Raw genomic sequence first — 10608 nt, 5'->3', positions numbered from 1 at the left:
CAGTAAGTGCTCAATAAATTATAGCAATTGTTTCGAGCAACCACATGTGATATGAAACAGGTATGCCAGTGTATGCTGTAAAGTGTGAGGGAGGCTCCCTTCTGTAAGGGATGGTTAGCTGTCCCTGACATCCACAACATTCCACTTCTGTGCTGGTTTAAATATGCATGGCCCAGGGAGTGGCACTATTAGGAGGTGTGGCCTTGTTGGAGTAGGTGTGTCACTGTGGGTGTGGGCTTTAAGACCCTCATCCTAGCTGCCTGGAAGTCAGTCTTCTCCTAGTTGCCTTAGGAACAAGAGGTGGAACACTCATCTCCTCCAGCTCCATGTCTGCCTGGACTCTGCCATGCTCCTGCCCTGATAATAATGGACTGAACCTGTAAGCCAGCCCCAGTCAAACGTTGTCCTTATACGTGTTGTCTTGGTCATGGTGTCGATTCAGAGCAGTAAAACCCTAAGACACCTTCCAAACCCACTGGAGCCAAAGCAGAGGAAGCATTTGTATGTGAGTGGGTGACCCACATGACCTGACTGGCCTGTCCCCAAACACTGGGAGAAAGAGTACCGAATGCTTAGAGCTTCAGACATGTTGCCAAAGTATGTCAACACACTAGAAGAAGCCAGGCTTGCTGGTATATACCTATAATCCCAATGCTTGCGAAGCAGAAGGGTGGAGAGTTCAAGACTAACCTTGGCTACAGTGAGGACCCATTCTCAAAGGATGGCATGTCTATCAAAAACAGTCAAGGGCTGAAGAGGGGGTAGCTCAGTTGGTAAAGTGTTTGCTATGCAATATGAAGCCCTAAATTTGTCTCAGCACCCACATGAAAAACAGGGGATGGCAGGTCACACCTCAGGAGGCAGAGACGGGAGAATCCTTGGGGCTTGCTGTTCAGCCTAACTGAATAGGCATGCTCCAGTTTCAGGAAGAGACGTGGCTCAATACAAGGTGAAAAGCCATTGAGGAAGACACGAGTGGTGATCCACAGCCTCTACATGCACACGTGTGCACACACGTGAACACACACAGAGACCATCACACACCCACAAAGAACGCATACGACGTAAAGAACAGCACATACAACAACAAAAAATAAACAAAGAAGGAAGATGAGCAAGTGAGCTGGGCGTGGTAGTGGCTGCTCCGGCCGTTTATCTCAGCATGGTGGACCTAGAGCGTGAGGCAAGCCTATTCTACATCCCAGGCTAGTCAGGGTCGATAGTGAGAGCTTGTCTGAAAAGATGAAAAGGGTGGAGGAGGAGAAGGAGCAGGAGGAGGAGAAAGAGGAAGAGGAGGAAGAAGAGAGAAAACAGAGGAGAAAGAGGGGAAGGGAGAGGAGAAAAGAGGTCTCTTATAGATCTTACAGGTAGTGAGCCTTCCAGACTCATTGGTTCAGTTTTGCCCACACACTACACTCCCTGAATGAAGAGGCTCCTGAAACAGGAGCTGCCTTTCTGGGTGCTCAGGAGAGCTCCCCCTAGTGCACACTGAACCGCAGCACTCCAGGCTCTGTCACGCTTCTTTTCAAAGCTGCTGGTAAGGTTTGAAATGCAATTCTCAAGGCAGGAATGTGTACAGACCGATCACTTTCTTATGAAAGGGTTCATTTTGTTTGTATTCTTTGATGTCACTTTCTAAGCAGCTGATGTCAGCCCAGACAGACTGTGGGGATGTGGGGACCTGCCAGGCCTGCCCCTTGGAGAAGGTCAGAGCCAGGGACACAGCTTCTTCATTGGCATCTCGTCCATGCAAGTGCAGGTTCAGGGCGACCTGCTCTCCAGAGCCCTAACCTCTGTTTCCTCTTTGTGCTTTCCCTTTATAAGTTTTTTTTGAAGAAACCGTGAACCCGAAAGGCAGCCTCTCTTTGTTGGCACTGTGGGCTGTCTTCACTGCTCACCTCAACCTGGAGGTCTAGCCTTCTCAACAGCTAGACGCGCACGAGAGTGTCTTGTGTGGAGAAAGGACTTTTTCACCTCGTGAGAAGCCAGTGCTGGCTGGGGCGCTGCTCCTTGGTAATCCCAGCACTTGGGGAGCACCCATTCCAAACAGCGTCAGCTCCACAGTCTCAGAGACAAAACCAGACATGATGCTCTCCACAATCAATCACATGTGTGACACAGTTCTTCATACACACGCAAAAGAACATCAGTTAAAGTTCTAGCAAAGTTACCATTATTCAAGAGCGGCCAATGCCAGGGCTCTGTTACCGACACAATGCCTAGGTGCCAGTGTGTGCTGTTAGGTCCCAGGGAGAGGAACTCATGTGGTAAGTACTTGTCACACTCAAACAAAGAAGTAGATGTCAGAGACACAAGGGAGCTTTGGGGGCAATGCATATGCATAGTCCTTGATAGCAAGGGTGTACTGATCCCCACGTTATCAAATTGTTTAAATTAAATTTGTGTAGTTATTTTGTATATGTGTGTGCATGGTGCTGGGAATGGAACCCAGGGCTTTATGCTAAGCGGAAGTCTAACATGCAGCTATACCCCAGTGCATTAACATGGTGTGTGTGTGTGTGTGTGTGTGTGTGTGTGTGTGTGTTGGTGATGAAACATCAGGGCTTTGTGAATGCAAGTGCTCTCCCCAAACCAGATTTGTTTTGTTGTGTTATTGGTTTTTTGAGATGGAGTTTTATACGTAGCCCAGGCTGACTCTGAACTCCTACCCTCCTGCCTCAGCCTCCCCAAAGTGCTGGTTTTACATGCGAGTACCACCACACCTGACTTGGAAACAGTTTTTTTTTTTTAATGGGAGACTTGCTCTTTTGTAGCTCTTAGAGAAGAAATAAATAACAGAAACGGCATAAAATACAACAAAAGAAGAGGACACACTGCCGGAGAGCCGCCATGCTCTGCTTCTCTGCACTCTGCTGCTGTAACCTGCACCTGCTCTAAAAAGCCATCTCTGCAGACTTTCTCTCTTCCCTCCCTCTCCCTGCTTCTTTCTTTCTTTCTTTCTTTCTTTCTTTCTTTCTTTCTTTCTTTCTTTTTTTTGTGGGTGTGATTCTGTGAAAATAAAACTTCACATGTTAACACCATCATCTTATAGAAAATACAAACAGTGTGTAGGCTCTGATGGAAACAGTCCTTCCAACAGCTTCCCCATTATATCTCTGTTACGAAAGCCACTACGGAACTCCTTGTCTGCTTCTGCTGCCTGGTGATGCTGTATGCTAGAAATGCCTTTGGAGTCAGACCTGCATTTTAATGTGGCCTGACATGTCACAAACATGGATATTCGTGTGTGTGTGTGTGTGTGTGTGTGTGTGTGTGTGATGCATGCATAGGAAAGCCAGAATTGACATGGGTGTCTCCTTAATAACTTAATTTTGTTATTTATTTATTTATTTACTTACTTACTTTTGAGACAGGGTTTCTCTGTGTAGCCCTGGCTGCCCTGGAACTCGATTTGTAGACCAAGCTGTCCTTGAACTCAGGGATCCACTTGCCTCTGCCTCCTGAATGCTGGAGCCACCAGTCTTACAGCCTGTTGTTTGAGACAAGCTCCTTCATTCAACTAGAAAGGGTAGATGAAGGATCCTCTTGTCTCCCTTTCCCATCTTCGGGATTACAGACCTACACTACCACGCCCCCGGGACCCCTCCCCGGAAAATGCATGTGCTGGGAGTCTGAACTCAGGTCCTCACACCTGCCCAGCAAGAACTTTCTGGCTGAGCCATGCTCCCAGCACCTGCAGTCACTACTTTGCCAAGGAGGGCTACCTCCCATGTTTGTATAGCACATTCTCTTTCTGGGTTGGCAATGGGACTTTGTGAAATGACTCTCAGCAGGACAGCGAGTCTCAGAAACCTGGAACTTGAAACACCGTCTTCCCGAAGCTTGTTAGAAACACAAATGACAGAGGATGGGGTGCAGTAGGTGTGTTTTAAACACTGCATAGTCACACTTGTGAGACTCACTGCTGTCCAGTCAGGAATCTGACTCAGCCCACAACTCTCTTCTTCCCCTTTCCCTTCCGATTAGGAGAGTCAGCTCTGGTTTGATTGGTCCCCCTGCTGAGGTACTCTCAGGAGCACTTAATCCATCCGAGCTTGCTTCAGTCTCAGACAGGTTTCCACAAGGTGTTTGTCATATTCCACAAGATGCTGGTCCTGGAGTTGGAGTCAGTGACTTCTTCAAAGGCACTTTGAGCAACATCTGGTACGTCCTTTTGAGAATGCAAACCAAGCTTCTGTGATGTAATGCGACAGGCATGCTGTGTGGAGAGGCGGCCTCTGCAGCCAGTATCTGGCTCCATTCTCACTGACGCTGCCTCTGGGTCACGTGACCCATTTTAGCTAGTGGCGAAAGAAGGCCCTGAGCCAGAGGCTTACATTTTCAAATCAGAATCGTTCCAAGTCCGGGCAGGGCTTCCTCGCTTGTCGAAGGCGATGCCCACTTCTGTGGATTTCCTTTTAAAAATTGCAAGCGAGAAGGACTCCCACTGATTCTGGGTGTGGAATCGGTGTGGTGCCACAGAGGTTCTTTCTGTAGGGCGGGTAACGTTGGATCTTAAGGATCAGAAAAACGTGAAGTGCCCTGAAGCCAGCCAGATGCCATTCAGCTACGAAGCTCTTACTGCAAGATGAGCTGGTGACCCTTCCAGATTGCGACCTCTGTCCACCAGGTGCACTCTGCCAACTTCTCCCAGAGGTGAAAGGACGTATGACCGGCAGGAGCCTCTGAAGGACCGAGGCTGGACCACCCACGGTCACCTTGCGCGAGGGAATGGGAAAGGAGTTAGTTTGAGACCAAGCTGAAAGAAAACAATCTACCCAGCCAGCTGCGGTGGGAAAGAATTGCAATTCAAAGCTCAAAGCTGAACACGTGGGGCCTTTCAGGGTCACTCTTGAAAAGAGTCTTACCTAAAAAGTCTCCGAAACCCACATAGAAAGAACGGCAGGCACGGACGGGGTTCGAACCCGTGATCTTCGGTTTACGAGACCGACGCCTTACCACTTGGCCACCGCGCCTGCGTTAGAGCAGCGGCCACGCGAGCCTCTATGGTGGCACCACTCCCGTGAGCTCGCCTGACGCGCGCGAGTGTGCGCACGAGCCCAGCGCAGCCGCTCCGCCCCGCCCCTCGCAGCCGAAGCGGCTCGGGCGCGCGTCCGCTCCTGCCGAGCTCCGCGCCAGTAGTCGGCGCGCTGGAGTTCCCGCTGGCTGGCGCGGAGGCCGGTCCACAGATCCCGAGCGCGGCTTGCCTGGCGTTTCTGTGTCCGTAGTTCGAATCCTAGCTCCATCAGTGGGCTCGTTCACTTGCGCCGTAGTTCTCTTAGCCTCAGTTTCCCCTTTGGAGGACTGTTTTTCTCCCTCTCCACAAGAAACAGAGGTATGGTGGCCAGTTGTCATCATTAGTGCAACTTCGGTTGCCTGGTTCGGTGCTGTGAGTCGGTGCATCGATTTTGCAAAATAAAAAGTCCCAGCTAGCTCTTAGACTGCTTCTGTCTGGCGTAGGGACTACCTTGGATATCAGTATCAATATCAGAAATATTTGATAGGAATGCGATTTGTGCTGGGATTGCTTCACCACTCAGGGCTTTCTACTCACAGACTTCCTTCCTATTTTCTTCTTCTCCTTTGGAGCTAGTTCTTACATAGCACAGGATGGTCTCAAGCTTGCTATAGACTCGTGATTCTCCTGCCTCCAGTTCTACAATCCGGGTGGATGGTGGGGGAGGGTATTATAACCATGCCTAGTTTTTCTCTCCTCTTCCTCCTCCTCCTGCTGTCCTCCCCCTCTTCTTTCCCCTCCTCTTCTTCCCTTCTCTCTTCTTCCTTTCAAGGTGTTGATTCCAAATTTGTTTCATTGCTATCTCATAATGTGAGTTTCCTGTGGCTCTCAGAGGATGTTTTCCTTTTAACTTTCGATTTAAGTAAGTCATCCCCCCACCTCATTTTGGATTGTGTGTCATCTGCAGTTTACTGCACTAGGTTGTCTGTGTAACTGAAGATCCAAAACTTGGGTAAGAGGGTGACAATGACAGCTTCCAGACCTTTAACAAACACTGGTGACCATCCTTAGATGTAAAGATAAGAAAGCACTTTTTTTTTTCCTGCACAGGGAATGGCATCCTTGTGAGAGGCCCTAGCATCACCTCATCTAGTCACTCTGAAGTTCTCCCCCCACCCCACCCCCCGCCCACCGCCCCGGGAAAAAAGTCCAGTGAAATTGGTTCATTCCAGAGCCTAAGCAAGGTCACCCTGGGAGAGATGAGCTCTTAAAAAGACAAGCAGTTTATTTGAGGTACAATATCAGCGTGGGGTGTTGACATCAGGTTGCTGTCAGGCTATGTGTAGGAAGAGGGGGGAGGGAGAGCAACAGGATGCAGCTGCTGCTCCCACCACGACTGATGTGGCAGAGAGCATCTCCTTCCCAGCTATCCAAGGACAGTCACTATGAGCCAACTTTTATAGACTTTATTTTAGTTTTATTTATGTGAATATGTATGTGGAGGGTGAGGGCCTCTGATCTCCTGGCGCTGTAATTGCAGGCTGTGTGAGTTACCCAGCATGGGGGAGGGGACTGAACTTGGGTGCTCCCAGAGAACATCAGGTGCCTGTATCTTTCCAGCCATCTCTTCAGCCTCAGGGACTGATTTTGTTTCTGTGTGTGACTTTACTTTTGTGCTGACCTTCAATTATCCCCAAGAATAAAATTTTCCTCACGAACACCATCATGGTGTTTTTGCCGTCTTTTTTGTTGCACGGAGCCCTGGAGGTGCAACCAGGTTGGCTCTGTGGGTTATGTACTTTCCCCACCACTGAAGAAATGGCTGACAGAAATAACTTAAGGTAGAAATTTGTCTTGGCTCACGGTTTCAGAGGACACAATCTTTCATAGCCAGAAAAGCCTGGTGGGTGTTGAAGCTCAGTCTACAGGCGCAAGTGCCTGAGATACCACACAGTTCAGACAGGAAACAGAAGCAGGATGGGGAGGGAGCTCATTTGCTAGGGTCCTTGCCTGGCACATACAAGCCATGGGCTGATCCTTAGCACTGCATAAAACTCAGTGTAGTGGTCCATGTTTGTGCTCTTAGCACTGGACAGGTGACGGCTGGAGGATTATAAGTACAAGGTCATCCGTATCTAGGTAGCAAGTTCAAGGCCTTGTCTCAGAAAGCAAACAAATGTCCCGAAACAACAACATATAAAAACAGAGGTGGGCCAGATGTGCTGGCTCAGACTTTTAATGTCAGCACTCAGGGGGCAGAGGCAAGTGAATCTCTGAGTTTGAGGCCAGCCTGGACTACATAGAGGGTTCCAGGCTGGCCAGGGCTACACAGTGAGATCCTGTCAAAAAAAACCAAAGACAATCAAAACCAGGTATCACTTTACACACAACCCTGAGCAGTCAATCCACCTTTGCAAGATAGGTTATTAGCACAGAAGGCCACACCTCAGTGTAGCAGCTGAGGACAACGTAGGGGCCGTTTCACACTGCAGCTGTGACAGCAGCACAGACAGATTGCCTTTGGTCCTGGTTTATTCCTCATCCGGTGTTGCAAATCCACTAGCACACAGTAAGTTTTGAGCTGGCCCCTCACAGTAAGTTTGTTGCTGGCCCCTAGGTTGCTCCCAGTTCTTCTTCATTGCACAATTGGCACGTACCCTGGGTTCTCAAGCAAGGGCACAGGCTCACTGTTTTCCTGAGGTAATTTTTCATGAATTCTTCACTAGCCATAAGCAGCAGTTCTGGTAAGTTATGTGACCAGCTGCCCCTCCACTCCACAGCTGCCCCTCCACACCACACCACAGGAACAAGACTGAGTCACTCAGTTCTGGATTGTGTGAGGTTAGAGAACAGACAGAAACAAGCAGCTCCACACTTTACATGTCAATATAGCCATAGCTGGCATGTACGCTAAGGGTTTCATGTACTAGATTAAACCAAACAAATGTCTGCTATCTTTTTAGAATGATGAACTTCATAAGAAACAGTACATACGTACCCAGAATTCATTTCTCGTCATGTATGTTCCACTATTTACAAGGTGCCTTGAATGGTGGACGGGTGCTTATGCATAAAGGGAAGAACTACTTATCATCATTTAGATCCGTTACTATATAAAATTTCACATTCTCAGAATTTTACCCATATTTTTCAGGAAGTGTATTCTCCTTTCCTGTGTGTTTCTGTGCTTTGTATGTATGTGGGCAAGGATAGGTGTGGAGAACCAGGGTGATGTACTTTCCCTATCATTGAGCCAAGGCCCTTAATCAGACCCACAGCTTTCTAGTTTGGCTTCTGTGCAGACAGCTGCCTGTATCTTCTGAGACTGAAGCTCTGTGTGGGCAGACACACCCACTCCTTATTTAGGTGGCCTCTGGGGATCTGAACTCAGGTCCTTGTGATTATGCAGCAAGCATCTAACCACCGAGCATCTCCCCAGCTGGGGATGTTACTTTGATGATTACACAGACCATGTTTTAGATTCCCACTGTATAATGACTCTCCATCACACATACACACCCATATACAGATTTTTTTTTTTTTTTTATGACTTTGCACTTTCTGTTGGGACATCTTCCATGTTCATATTTACTACTCTGGATTAAAATCTAGAGTTTGCAAGCTGAGGATGCAGCACTATTGGTAAAAGCCAGGGGTGTTCACAGCTGGATCCCCAACACCTCATGAACTGAGAGTGGTAATGCAGACCGATAATCCCAGCTCTCAATGGCAGGGGAGGTACAGACAGGAGGATCAGAAGTTCAAAGTCATGCCTGACTACATAGTGAATTTGAGGCCAGCCTGGGCTACACAAGACCATTTCAAAAAACCTCTAGAGTGGAAGAGATACCTACAGGATTAAAGATGAAATAGGTGACTATGTTTAAGGTGATTGTTTAAAACTGTCACCTCCTGTCATCTGACACCAATTACCACATCCTCCCTGGTGCTTGATGTGGGAGGTGATTATTCCCAGGTTGTTCTTAGCAACTTGAAAAGACAAAAGGATGGAAGAAAATAGAAGCAGAATGTTCCAGTGGGTTTATTCAGATCCAAATCCTACCATTTGCTTTCCCCACTGTAGCTCAGGGAGGCCATGAGCATAGAGGTACAACTGAGATGTGATAAAGTCCAACACTGGCGTAGCAGGATGGCTCAGCGGGCAGAGACGCTTGCTTGCTGCCCAGTTTAGTTTCCACAACCCACACTGGAAGGAGAGAATCGGTTCCCGAAAGTTGTGCTCAAAACTCCGTGTGTGTGCCATAGCACACGCATGTGCTGGTGTGCTGGTGTGCATGCACACACTAAATTTAAGAAAAAAAAATGTCAAATAATAAATGTGTCCTATTTTCTTTCTCCTCCTCATGTTATGGATACCTTAGAATTTTTTTTCCTGCAGAAGTCAACATAAGGTTTTATGAGAAGCCATGTAGTTTTGTGGCCCTCATGTCATTGTAGGACACTAGCTTACTGTCCCGAATCTTGAAGGGTTTTATCTCTGGTGCTCACCTGCTCTGGTGCTTTGGCAGTTGTCCAGGTTGGCAACTGCTCCCAGTCCTCTGCTTTAAAAATAACATAAGGAAGGCCAGGAGAATGGCTCAGGGAATAGAGGAGCTTTGACACATATTTTGTGACTGGGGTTTGAATTTTGGTACCAACAGAGATGGAAGGCAAGAAGTGGCACCACAGTATTGCCCTCTGATGTCCCCATGCATACAGTGGCATGTGCACATGTACTCACACACACACATACATTCACTCTAATAAAAGTGTTGAGAACCACATGACCAGGGGCAGAGATGACAGCTTGAGAGCATGGAAACCTGAGTTCAATCACCAGACCCATGTGACAATGCTGTGTGCGTGTAGTCCCCATGGCAGGGAGGTAGAGAGAGAAGGATCCCTGGGGCCTCACTGGCTAGCCGGTCAGTGAGAGACCCTGTTTCAAAGAAATGGATGGCATCCAAGGCTGTCCTCTGTCTTCTATACACACACATGAACACACACATGTGCACCTGACCATAGAAATATGCACATGAGTATACACACAAAGATCATAAGGAAAAAATTTACAAATGAAAGCCAGATTTCACACAAGCCCATGAATAAAACCAGGGTCAATCATTTGTCCCAACCCATGGTGAATTTTGTTTTGTCATTTAAAAAATGTTAGTGTACAAAAGGGCAGGTTCAAGACATCTTCACTGTCTGCCCTGTTGTTCTCCCATGGTCCCTACTATTTCACTCCTTCCTCTGCCCAAAGAGCCCCCTTTCTGATTTCATGCCATTTGTGTTTGTATATATTCTGTATACATATTTATACATATATTTATCTACTTACATACATTCATACACACACACATAAAATCAAGAGTTAACTGTAGACTCTGCACAAGAGCTCTATGTGTCTGAATCCAGCTCATTTCACTTAGTGTGGTATGTTCATCACTTTGTTGCTGTGGTAACATGTTACCCAAGACCAAGGCTACTTCGGGAAGAGTTGATTTGGTCTTGTGATCCCAGAGGGTTAGAGTGAGCGATGGCTGGGAGCAGGCGACTGCAACAGGACGCTGAGAGCTCACACTTTGAACCATAACCACAAAGCAGAGAATGAGACCTGAAAATGGCTGAGACTTTAAACTTTTCAAGCC

At 47.7% G+C, this 10608-nt stretch overlaps 1 long non-coding RNA gene and 1 other non-coding gene across 2 annotated transcripts; both read right to left on the bottom strand.

The window, feature by feature from the left end:
* Positions 1-3763: 3763 nt before the first annotated feature.
* Positions 3764-5037, bottom strand: LOC143442898 (uncharacterized). The gene is made up of 2 exons (XR_013111498.1): positions 4869-5037; positions 3764-4718 (listed from the first exon to the last, which is right to left on the bottom strand). It is a non-coding gene; the product is annotated as an uncharacterized LOC143442898 (long non-coding RNA).
* Positions 4905-4976, bottom strand: Trnat-cgu (transfer RNA threonine (anticodon CGU)). The gene has a single exon. It is a non-coding gene; the product is annotated as a tRNA-Thr (tRNA).
* Positions 5038-10608: the final 5571 nt, after the last annotated feature.

Source organism: Arvicanthis niloticus, chromosome 6 (assembly GCF_011762505.2).
Source record: "Arvicanthis niloticus isolate mArvNil1 chromosome 6, mArvNil1.pat.X, whole genome shotgun sequence".
Classification (NCBI taxonomy): Eukaryota; Metazoa; Chordata; class Mammalia; order Rodentia; family Muridae; genus Arvicanthis; species Arvicanthis niloticus.
This window is presented reverse-complemented; position numbering and strand designations above follow the sequence as displayed.